Source organism: Cryptomeria japonica, chromosome 3 (genome assembly GCF_030272615.1).
Source record: "Cryptomeria japonica chromosome 3, Sugi_1.0, whole genome shotgun sequence".
NCBI lineage: Eukaryota > Viridiplantae > Streptophyta > Pinopsida > Cupressales > Cupressaceae > Cryptomeria > Cryptomeria japonica.
The window spans coordinates 971,934,809-971,948,070 of record NC_081407.1 but is presented as its reverse complement, the minus strand read 5'-3'; positions in this window follow the sequence as shown (position 1 = coordinate 971,948,070).

Here is a 13,262-nt window from a genome sequence, read left to right as displayed (position 1 = left end):
AACACAAAAAAAACACAAGAAACAAAGACAAATGTTAGTGTTAATCAACCAAAAACTAGTCTAAGCAGGCATACCAAGAGAGACACTAAAAACATGATGAAATATATAACTATGGAAGCAAATACAACAAGGCATCTCCAAATGCCTTCTAACATGATCTTAGGTCCTTCCCCATTGTTCCTCTCCTCTCCAAGTTCCAAATTAGTGCAGCTCTCAGTAGCTTTTTGCACTATGGATGCCTTCTGAAGATTCAAGATTGAAATGATGATTAATCTAAAATGTCATGCAAATGTAAACAAGAGCTAAAACAAGAGATTATCTAATTAGGTAGTGTTGATTTTAAAACAAAAGAGTGAATATGATTTATTATCTAATGCTCTCTAAAAATGGCTATAATGTAAATGCATACAAGTTTTCAGGATTATGACTATGAATGCTAAATGCTTGAGGATTTGAAAATGAGGAATGTGGGCTCTATTTATAGGTAAAATGGAGCAATGGATGGTTGAGATTTAGTAATCTCAACAAGGGTCGGGATTGAATGATATTCAATCCATGTGAGGGCTTCCAACCCAATCCCAGGATTACAAGTGTCAACATGAGATGAGTTGAGAGGAGAGGGAATAAGAATTAAATGCTTGACATGACCTGAGAGTTAACTTGGGAGTTAAGGTCAAGGTTCGGTTGAGTGAATAAATTCATTATTCAAAGAACAATGCATTTATCCAATGGATAAACTCTTGTGCAAAGGTTAAAGGGATAACCATGGTCAAAGCAATAAATGCTTGAGGAGACGCATGGGTTACATGAGGGTTGAGTTAGGGGTCAAAGTCCCTAACCATGGGTGCAAGTGGATTTAACCATAAATGGTCATGTAAGAGCCATTAGTGGTTTGGAAGACTTTAAAGGTTAAATTGTTGAGCACACAAAGAAATAAATGCTTTTCAAAGACTTTGGAGTCTTTGAGAAGTGACTTCAAGTTGCTTAGGAATGTGACAATAATTAGGGGATGGATAAGGCTGATTAGGAAGGGGTTAGAAGAATCTAGAAGGGGGTTAGGATTGCAAGTGGGTTTGGTGGGTGAGGAAAAAATAGGATTTTTATTGAAATAAAATTCATTTATTTCAATAAATAGGTGCAAGTTCCATTTTTAGGAGAATGCAAGTGGGGGGGATTTAATGATTTAAATAAATGTTTTATTTAATTTATTTAAAAGAAGAAAGGGGATTAAATTGAATAAATAGGATTTATTCATTTAATTGATTGTGATTTTGGTTTGATGAATTAATTAAAATAAATTGAATAATTTATTTAATTAATAGGAGAATGTTTGGAGATGAATTAATTAAATGTTAATTTAATTAATTGATGGCTAGCGGGTTTTTAATCAAATAAATAGCAAATATTCATTTAATTAAATTGGACAGATTTATATGACTACAGAAAGTATAGAGAAATCAGAGAAGAAAGACAGTACAAAGAATGAACAAATAAGTCTAGTAAAGGAGAAGAAGGAGATTAGAAGAATGTTAGTGGAAGAATATTTTGGATCAGATTTATTATATATGTAAATGAAGTTTTAATGAGTTGTAACATCAAAAGATTTGTAGGTATCAATGCCACAAGGTAAGATGGACCTAGATAAGTTGTAACCCCTTCATATATGACATGTGGGTGATGTCCTCCACCACACATCAAGGAAGAACTATATTATCTCTAAGGTGAAATGTACTGAATTGATAAATAACACAGTGAATTTTTTCCATGAGAAAAGTCTAGAGGTGAAGGTCGATGAGTCTCTTAGTGAAGAGGAGTAGTTGTAGGCTTTGCTAAGTGGACTGAAGGACTATGCTGCTAACTTGGAAGCAACAATTTTGGTAGGTTCTAAGAAGAAGATGGCAGAGAAGAGGTTAGTTGATCTGGTAAATAAGTGCGTAGATGTACACAACCAATTGTAGGAGAGCATAAACATCTTTTAGAAGAGTGTAGATAGTGTGGTCAATATATATATGTTTTTCTATTGATGGCTTGAGCCCACATAGGACATACATAGTCAAATAAATATTTTTGAAAATCAAATTACATAGGTGACTAATATAGTAGACTTGAAGAAATATGGTGATGGCAAAAAGAGGGTAAAGATAGAGAGTCTGTATAAAAAAAAAAATCTACTGGTGGATCAAAAAGAGCAAATATATAAGAAACACCTAGGTTGAGAGATATAGTTGACATACATCTCACTCGTATGGTGAAAATTATTGAATAATCTTAGGTGGTAAGTAAATAATTAAAGGTATCAAATAATTATGATGAGGTAGAGAATCTTCTATTGAAGATGGAAAGAGCGAAACATTTTGGTCTCTACAAGAATTGACTAGAAATTTGCTTAGGATTAGTTGAAAGTAGTGTATAAAGAAATAATACCCCTAGCTCAACAAAGTGGGAAACTTGTCTAGCAAGGTTCTTAGATGGATTTCCACAAGACATTTTGATCATGTACATAGGCAGATGAGTTTGTAAAATAATTTTGGTTTTTTAGTTTTTTAGGAGGTCTTGTAGATAGGGGAGGTGTGTGTAGAGTATTAATTTTCATGTACGAAGAAACCCTTTGTATTTGATGTCAAAGGGGGAGTGATTTTGGGGTTTGCACAAGCATTACCATTAGTAAAAAAGGGAGAGATTGTTGTGAATATGATTTCTTGTTGTCATTGATGTCAAACTTGTTGATCTAGATGTGCAACTTAGTTACATTCCTTGGTCTAGATGTGGTTTGATATAGTGTAGTTATAGTTGGATGGCGCTATGATCATGTGGATGTGTCCACAACCTATTTATAGATATTTCAAAAGACTTATAATGATATATTTTGAAATTTCTATAGCTTTGGTGTTGGTTGCTAGGATCCACAGTTGGTGTTTAGTCAAGTGATTGTTCTAGTGTATGTGTATAAGAATGTGTTGCATTCCTATACTTGCTAGTTTTTTGGTGATGCGGTTTGATTATTCAATAATGTAGATGTTTGTTGATGCCATCTTGGGCATCCAAAAGTACTCTTAGTGTTCCAATTTAATTTTGTGCAAAGTTGGGGTTGTGCGCTTTGACAATATTATCTTTTACAATTGACCTATAATGTTTTGGTCTATGCATTGGTGTGTGAATATTTGGGTGATGTTTTAGGATGGAGAGGAAGGTGTTTTGATATGGTGTGATTCCTCACACATCTCATTTTTCCTTTTGGATTTGCATTGGAGTTTGTTTCTAGCTACTATTTTGTATTTACATGTTACACCTAATTAGGCCAACCAAACTATTGTTTTGAGGTTGCAGTTGGTATACAAAGGGCTGAATGATTGTAGGAAGAGGTATGAGTATTGGATATATTATGTGAAGTTATTGTGAAGAAATACAGTAGTCTGAAAGTATATCAGAGTAGTGCATAGTTTCTTAAATTGTATCCTCTCCAATAAAGGAGGAACTTCGAACTTCATGTGTACCTAGAAATGAGGAGAGCTCAAGTAACTATGACAGTTCTAGTCAAGAAGAAAAACAAGAACCTTCACCTCAACCATTGAGGAGGTCTACATGGGAGAGAAGACAACCTGATAGGTATGGTTTCTCATTGCTGGATACAAAATGTGCCTATGCTTTGGTTACTAACATTGATGAGCCTACGACTGTGAAAGAGGAAATACAAATGCCTAATTCAAATTCCTGGTTGGAGGCCATGAATGAAGAAATGGCTTCACTAAAGAAGAATGAAACCTAGGATCTAGTGCCCTTTCCTGAAGGTAGAAGACCTGTTGGCTACAAATGGGTATTTAAGAAGAAAATCATTCTAGATCGTAGTGTGGAAAAGTATAAAGATAGATTAGTTACAAAGATCTATTCCCAAGATGAGGAAATTGATTATGGAGAAATCTTTTCTCCTATAGAAAAGCTGACATTGATCAGACTTTTTCTATCACTTGCAGCATCATATGACTTTGAGATCAAGAAGATGGATGTGAAGACAACATTCCTTCATGGTGACTTGGAGGAAGAGATTTATATGTCCCAGCCCGAGCAATATATTGTGGTGAAAGGTAAAGAATCCTTGGTTTGTAAGTTGAAAAAGTCTCTTTATGGTTTGAAACAGTCACCTAGAATGTGGTACCATAATTTTGACACCTTTGTGTTGTCTATGGGATTTGTAAGATCGAATTTTGATCATTGTGTGTACTACAAGATTGAAAATGATCATTTACTTATCATTTCTCTGTATGTGGATGACATGTTGTTCATTGGGAATGATTAAGGGTATCATTTATGACTTAAAATATCAGTTGTCAGCACATTTTGAAATGAAAGATTTAGGTGCAGCTAGGTATATTCTAGGGATGGAAATTAGTAGGGATGTAGAAAGAATAGAAATCTTTGGCTCAATCAAAACAAGTACATTAGTAATATCCTAGAGAGATTTAACATGTCAGATTGCAAGTAGTTAGTTGTTTCAATATTACAGGGAATGAAACTCTTTGTTGAAGATTGTCCAAAATCTTCATTTGAGATGGAGGACATGGCCAAGGTGCCTTATGCAAGTGTAGTTGGCAGCCTAATGTATGCAATGGTTTCTACAAGGCCAGACATTGCCCAAGCAGTGGAATTACTAAGTCGATTTATGGAAAATCTAGGAAGACCGCATTGGGATGTTGTGAAGAGAGTGTTTAGATACCTAAAAGATACCTCTCAATATGTTATGTGTTACCATGGAAGTTTGGTTGGATCTCAAAGGACTATTAGCATTTGAGGATATGTGGATTATGATGGGGCAGGGGACATTGGCAGTAAAAGATCCACCAGTGGATATATATTCATGTTGAACGTTGGTGCAATCAGTTGGATGAGCAAGCGGCAAGCTATAGTCGCTTTATATACCTTGAGGCAAAGTACATGACAACAACTCGTGCATGTCAAGAGGTTGTTTGGCTTAAGCATTTGTGTTCTGATGTTGGGTTTAATGCAGGAAATATTTCTATTTGTTGTGACAGTCAAAGTGTCATTTGTTTGGCAAAAAATCCAACTTTACATGCCAGGACGAAACATGTTGATGTGCAGTATCACATTGTTCATGACATGGTGGAAGATGGAAAGGTTAATCTAGAAAAGGTGGATACTTTGAATAATGTTGTAGATGCATTCAAGAAACCTGTGAACATAGAAAAGTTCAAATGGTGTGCAAATTTGATGGGCCTTGGAGCCCATGATTCTCACTAATCCCTAAGTGTTTTGGAGATACCAGTAAGTTCTTCATCAAGTGAGAGAATGTTGAGAATATTTGTCTCAAACTTACTGGTTGAAATCTTGATTGGATGGCACTTGGTCTCTGAAATGAGCAATTCAATGTGGATAACGTTCATTTTATTGATCATCTTTGAAGAGAACTGAATAACCTTCATGTTATTGACAAAGCAGTTGAATAACCTTTGTGTTATATACTCGCCTGAGAAGTAATGTGCAAAGTGTTGTGGGATAGCGGGGAAAGGAAACTAAGTCTTTCATGTTTTACAACACAACTTGATAAAGGTGTGACGAATAGGGACCGAGATAGCGGAAAGAAGGAGACTCGGTATCTCTCCCACCACCCCGTAGAACTCTAAGAATCAAATAAGAGAACATGTAGGATAGCGGGAAGAAGGAGACATGCTCATCCCACCATCCCACAACGATGTCAAAAGCGACCTCAATGATGAGTTAAGCTAAAAGCGACTGAGGTGGGGACCACAGCCGAATGTGAGATGACTTGTTGATTTGTATGTAGGTGATTAGCGGAAATTGGAACGACTCATAGGAAGCTATGGAGACATCATGGTGTGTTATTGAAAATTTGAGGAAGTTAGACAATTCGAGATGTGATAACTGAATCGAACTATTTTTTGACAGAGACATATAAGCATCTGGAAAACGATTGAAGATAGTGAGTTGGTCATGTTGGATTAAAGATTAATTAATATTGAATTAAAGATTAATTAATTACAACAAAGGTCCTATAATGCATAGATGAATGGGAAATAATAAAATGGGTGCTAGGAGAGTGTGAAATTGAACACCCTAATTAAAGGTTTACAATTTACAATGCTACAATAACATACTTATCTTCATATTATTCAATGAAAATTATCATACACATATACTACCATCCTTATAGTTTATTTCTTCAATTTGACTTTAAGAAATGAACTATTTATATTTATTAATGGTCAAATGAATCTCATAGATTTCTAAGGTCACATTTTGTTATTGTCCTAGTTTTCTATTATCTATGAAATGCCTATATTGAAAACCTCTCTCTTTTTTACTTAGCAATGTTTCTAAATGAATACATCTTACATAGTAAATTTTGGGTTGATATTTCATTTCATTGTGTTGTACTTAAATTATATATCTTACATGATACTCATCATCATACTAGATGCAACATTTTCTTTCCCATGTGTTTTGATATTGAATATACACTTTAGGTTAATGCAAATTGCTCTATCTATCCATTCTTCTTCGCAAATCATTTTTCCCTTACCTCAAATTGATCACATATTTATATATGTAATCAATATGAGTGGGCATATATCCTAACTAAATATCACTCACTCTCAAGTTTTGTAATGGTTGAAGTGGCTCTCCATGAAGCCTACTCTTCACACCTTACTTAAAATTGACTCTTCGTGAGTCTTACACTACCTAGCAATTAATGATTCCTCTACAATTCATATATTATATTTTTTATAGATTGTATCCTTCAAGGGATATTCCTACACTAGCTACATATTAGAATGAGCTCTCAATGACTCCTATATTACTTATGTTGTTCATGGATTGTATCATTCATGAGAACCAAATTGATAATAACCAACCTCTTTCTCATGGCTTCATGGAGGAAAACTTGGTCACATCTCTGTGATTCTCTTCTAGATTTATATGTGAAAAAAATCCATAGAATTTTGTAGATTGTTTATTATGATATTTTTATTGTGTATGTGGATTTATTCCTTCCTTTATCGCTTTTATTTCTTCATTCCTCACATCTATACTAAAGAGGGGAAAAAATGTAGAGACCAAAAGTTCATGATTATAAATTTAATCACATGTCTTGTATCTACTCTTATTCCCTTTAATAAATATTATAATAACTAATTTAGACCATTTGACACATATATGATTCTTAATTCTACATCATTTTCTACTTTTATCCCTTTCAAATGTAGAAAACCCTTTTATATCATAGTCCTTAACATTTGACTACCTCAAACATATTTCAACCCATTGTAGTGTCCTCTTTATGCAACCATGCATGATAATGTCCCTAAACATGATCCCAAGCAATGTATCTACAAAAGTCAAGAATTTTCATTTCAATTCCAAGGCATGATTTTCCATTTCACTTTGCATATTAATTATTGCATCAAAATAATGAAAATGATCATTTTATAAATTTATTAAAGGGGCTATTAAAATATAGAGAAAAGTAAAAATACACAACAACACTTAGGAGCACACATGCAATAGAATCAATATTTACTACCACTTGTCAAAACGCCACTAACAATATTTTCTTAGATTCACACACCTTTCACCTAGTATTCACTTTCTACACACTACCAAGGCATTCACCATCTTATCTTTCTAAAATATTTTTAAAGTTCGATCTCATTGAAGAAAAACACCATCCTACTTAAGACAAACCCCCAAAGACGCACTTAGTTCTAGCTCATCTAGATACCAAATACTAATTGTAAGTGTAACAAGTGCAAAGTTACTAAGGACACCATTGTTGTCATATATGATACTGATTTGGTAGAGTGATAAGACAATACAAACTAAACAATACTATGTGCATAGTAGTCCCCTTACACATACTCAAAGGATAGAGAATATAGAAGGTAAATGTGGGATTTGAATTCCTCCCTAATAATTCAGACAATCTAGAATAGACAACAATGTTAAACTAAATGTCAAAAACGCTATAACATTTTATCCATTTCCTATTTTTGATGAGCAACCTCTATTGTTTATTCTTAGTTTAAATTAAATGAATATTTAGATGTTTATTAGATTTTTACATTCACATCAAATACTAAATTGAAGATAATGAAATAAGGTAAAAAAACATAAAAAATAATATCCTTTTTATCTCATTCACCTATAAACTCGTTTAGGAATTTTTTCTCTTTCTTGGATGCTTGCTAATTCCCCTTGTATTTGAAGTTGGAGTCTTGGCCTCGAGTATTTGTATAGTTATATTTTAGAGCATTTTATTTTTACATGTAAACATGTCTATATATAAAAGTTTGGTGTTGGATCAATAAGATAATAATATTAAATTTACAAATGGTTAAAACTCATTCATGGGATTTGGTAAAATACAATAAAAAATAAGGAAAAGGGAGTGCAAGTATAACTCAAACAAACTCAAAAAGAGAACAAAAAATAAGCACTACAGAAAAAGTATGAAAATAAATTATATCTTTTGATGCATCGCAAATCTCGTCTTATCTAAAATCCAACCACACAGTTACTACCTACTCAATCCTATAAAAAAAAACATAAATGATAGAAGCGATAGTCTAGGTAGAGAGTATTGTGGAAGTAAATTTTTTGGAGGCAAACAAATGACCCCCCAATTTCATAGTAAAGAGTGCATCTAAAAATATAATCCGCACTTTTATGCTCCATTAAACAAATTTGAAAAATGCAATCTTCAAGAAGAATACGATGATCAATCTTTGTGCAAAGTGGACACAAACAAACTCTAAACTATGCCAAAAAGACCCTCAAACTACAAGACAACTTGAACTTGGTGTAACCTACAAGTTAGATTATGATATCTTTAAGACGAAGAAATATATTATAGTACTCTTACAACTTTATTGACTATTTAAATTGCAAATATCTATTTATCTCCCTTATAAAAAAATTGAATACATAAAACAAAAAATTATATCAAAAAAATTATCTACATTAATACTTAAATCTAAAATAAACTCGCATCGAACAACATATAAAATATTAAATACTTAATATCAATATATAATCAATTGATATTGAACATCCCTATAGACGTGTATATCTTGAAATACCACCACAACAATGAGGAAATTAAAAGAACATAATCAAAATATTGAATGAAGATAATAATGAATTTAATTTCAAAAGTAGTTGAAGAACGTTCTAAAGTTTTTCAGATTTCAAACTCTTAGTTTATATAAGTCTTAACTTGCATTTAATTGAAAAAGAAATATTAATTGTCAAATAGATATTAATTGGTTCCCCCTTAGAAGAATATTTGAACAAGTTATAAAAGATCTTGTCGAATGGGCATCATATCTCATTTTACAACGTAGCAAAAATAAATAAGATATTCTACTAATCTGCAAATTTTATTCTATTATTACTTTAATAATTGATGGGAAAGGAGCCCCTCAAAAGGAGGGAGAATTATATTCATATGCCAACTAATCTAAAATATACAAAATTGGGTCAATAATGTTATACTAACATGGATGGATAAAACTGAATCAAATACTTTGGAATAATGTCAAAAGATAACAAGAAAAGTGTGCAAATGGGCTTAAAGATGTAATATTTTAATAATGTTGTTATTGCATTATGAGTTTTTAATTATTTTTTTATTGTTAGTTTTAAAAAAAAAATTTGATGAATTTCATATGATGTAAAATAAATGAAAATAATTTTAAGCAATGCAAGTATGTGTCTATGTAAACAAGTAAACATACAAAATAAATCATTTCAAAAGTCATGCTTGAATTCTCCTTGCAATGGGCACTCCATTGAAAACTTACGAAAACAAAAAAATGTGCAATCAATAGAATTTATCACATATTTATGTACAGATTAACTACAACTTGTGCAAAAAAAATATCTTTGAAAATATTAAGAGTAGAAAAAAGAAAAGGGTAAGAGATTTAATCTAAGCTAAAAGTAGTAGTACCCATGTTTAGATAGGTGTGACATACACCTTAGAATTCTAATATTTAAAATGAATTAATTAAAATAATGTTATTATTTGTTATCTTGCAAGAAAAAGTGCATCCCACTTATAACACTTCCATTGATCTATGTGTATGCATTATTATGATGTGCATAACGGTGCATAAAAGGATATCTTGTCATGAAGAATATGTAAGAGTATCTATGAAAGATATAGTGGTGTTAGAAATAATTATATGTGTAAGACCATAATTTTAGGGGACTTATGATATTGACTAGGAACCTTAACCAACTATATGATGTACGTCATGACGCATTGTAGAGAATATTTTAAGGGAGACTATGGAGACAAAATGGAACACTTTGGTTTGGTGATTGGATTATGACAAAGTTATTTAACAATATGGCAATGTGCAAGTATCTACTATTTTTAGCATTTGAATTATCATAGACAAGGCTATTGGAAACCAGGCCCTAGATTTGGGTGCCATATTGATGCAGGAGCATCCTCGGTTCATAGAAATCTTGCATCAACCAAAAACATTTTCTTTTTGTTTTGCTTTATGATTCCAATTTCAGCGTTTCTTTTTGTGTGTCCTAGTTTTGGCTCACCGGATCCTGTGGAGTTGTATTTTACTTGAAGACTTGATCATCTTTCTTATTTCCTGACCGCATTGCATTTGGATCATTTTCCGGCAAAATATTGCTATCGGTTTCCTTGGCAGTTTCCTGTTACTGATTGACAGTTCTTATTAATGATTTCCTAGACCTATTTTGGTGATCTACCGGAACCCTTTTTGAAGCTTGCGGAGCCTTGGATATTGATTCTGATGTTCCTTGGCGTGTGGCCGACCTTTTCCCACAATCTACGTTTCATCCTTTGGATTTTCCGGAGGAATCTCTTAGCAGAGGCCAACCTTGTTTATTTTACACATTAGGTCTTGTTTTTCGAGTTTTGATCCCTTTTTGGGTCGACTGGATCCTTTGGATCGATATATATAACTGTAATTGTGCATTAGAATGTAAGCAATAAAAGAATCAAGTAGCTAGACTAAGCATAGAAGATAGATCTTAAGATTCAAGGTCCCGGTTGTGACCTATTTTGTATGTTCTACTAGGCCTATGAGCCGGTTATGTTGTAACCTGGTTGGTTGTAACCAAATTTCATGCAATAAAATAATATGTTCTGCATTGCCTCCATCATATCTTTGTGTTTTCGTTGTGTTTACTCTTGCTGACCGGTCCGGATTGATCTCTTTAAAGTCCCTCCTCACCGATGAATGCTTCAAGTGGTATCGAAGCAAAGTTTCATTCTGGAGGTTGCGTGTCTTGAAATTTTGTTGTAGGGTGGCGGTTTGCGGATCCGACCTACAGCTGTAGAGGACCGGTGTGAACGATGGTGCAAAGAGGAGCTAGGAATGGCGGAGTGTGTGGGAATGCAGACCCTCTTGTGATGGAGATGTTGTGAGGTATAGCAGCCTGGTTGAAAGCTGTGGAGACAGCTCAGAGAAGAGGCCGACATATCAAAGATGTAAGTGAAGATGAAGGAGAAGAAGCCCCAATAGAACAAGCAAACCCACCGGCGGTTGATCTGAACGAGGAAAGGTTTTTTAGGGTTTTGAGTAGGGCAAAGACTAAAACTCCTTTTACCCCACCGTAATATGATGGGAAGTTAGATTCAGATGAATTGATGAATTGGATCTCGAAGATGGAGAAGTATTTTGATTTTGAAAGCACTGCAGAAGAGAGGTGTTAGGGTTTCAAGCAAATCAAAAGCAAATATGAACTAACAATTATATGCAGATTTAAATACAAAAAGATAAAGAAATAAAACAGGACACAGATAACACAGAGATTTAACGTGGTTCACCCAGAATGGGTTACGTCCACCATACACAGCCATCCAATCTTTCTTATTATCCAGCAAAAATAGTACATCAACCTTACAATGCCTTAAGCATCCCAGCCTCTTATAACATGCGTTTTTAGGGCAACAAACAAAGTCGGTCTTTTTAGGGTTTTATTACAATGTCGGTTTTCATCAACGAAAAAAGGCAAAAAAAAAAATTTCTCGGGGGCTACCGCCCCTGAACCCCCGCTTTTCTCGGGGGCTGCCACCCCCGAATCCCTGCCCAGGGCCCTGCCCGGCCCCGGACCCCGGCGAGGATATGTGCTAAGTGTACAGTACTTTGCTGATCAGTCACCACATTTCAACAATCTCCCACTTGGAGACTAATCAGGCTCCACACCGAACAATCACCCACTTGGAGACTGATACTACACGACACCACTGTACATGCAACATTCGCTGGATAAAACACTAGGACTTGACTGGTATAAATTCCACAATTATCAATCAAGAAGACCAACAGAAACTGATGAAGAAATCAGCTTCTCCTGTGGAACTGCCTTTGTGAACATATCGGCAGGATTCTCACTTGTGTGAATCTTCTCAAGCCGTAACTGACCCTCCTCCAAAACAGTCTGGATGAAGTGGTACCAGAGCTGAATGTGCTTTGTCCTTGAATGAAAAGAAGAGTTCTTCGCAAGATGAATGGCACTCTAGCTATCAGTATACAATGGGCGATCCTCCTGTGTCTGACCCAATTCCTCCAGAAAACATTGTAACCAAATCATCTCCTTGCTGGCTTCTGTAGCAGCAACATACTCAGCTTCAGTGGTTGAAAGTGCAACAACCTTTTGCAGCCTAGAAACCCAACTGACTGCAGTTCCTCCTATAGTAAAAGCATACCCTGTAGTACTCCTCTGTGAATCAATATCACCCGCCAGATCAGAATCAACAAATCCACTTAGAGCAGCATTAGATCCTTTGAAACATAATGCCTTCGTAGTAGTTCCTTTCAAATACCTAAGAATCCATTTCACAGCATTCCAATGTTCCATACCCGGATTACTCATAAACCTGCTCACAACTCCCACTGCATGTGCAATAGCTGGCCTTGTGCATACCATTGCATACATCAAACTGCCAACAACTGATGAATACGGGATGTTAGACATTTTATCAACCTCTTCCTATGCCTTTGGGCACATCTCCTTAGTCAATTTGAAATGACTAGCCAAAGGTGTACTAACTGCTTTTGCATCCTGCATGTTAAATCTTTTCAACACCTTCTTTATATACTCACTTTGGGACAAATTCAAGGTTCTATTTTTCCTATCCCATGTAATCCTCATACTAAGAATTTGCTTAGCTGCACCCAAATCCTTCATAGCAAATGACCTGGCTAATTTCTGTTTAAGATCATTTATATGTTGCA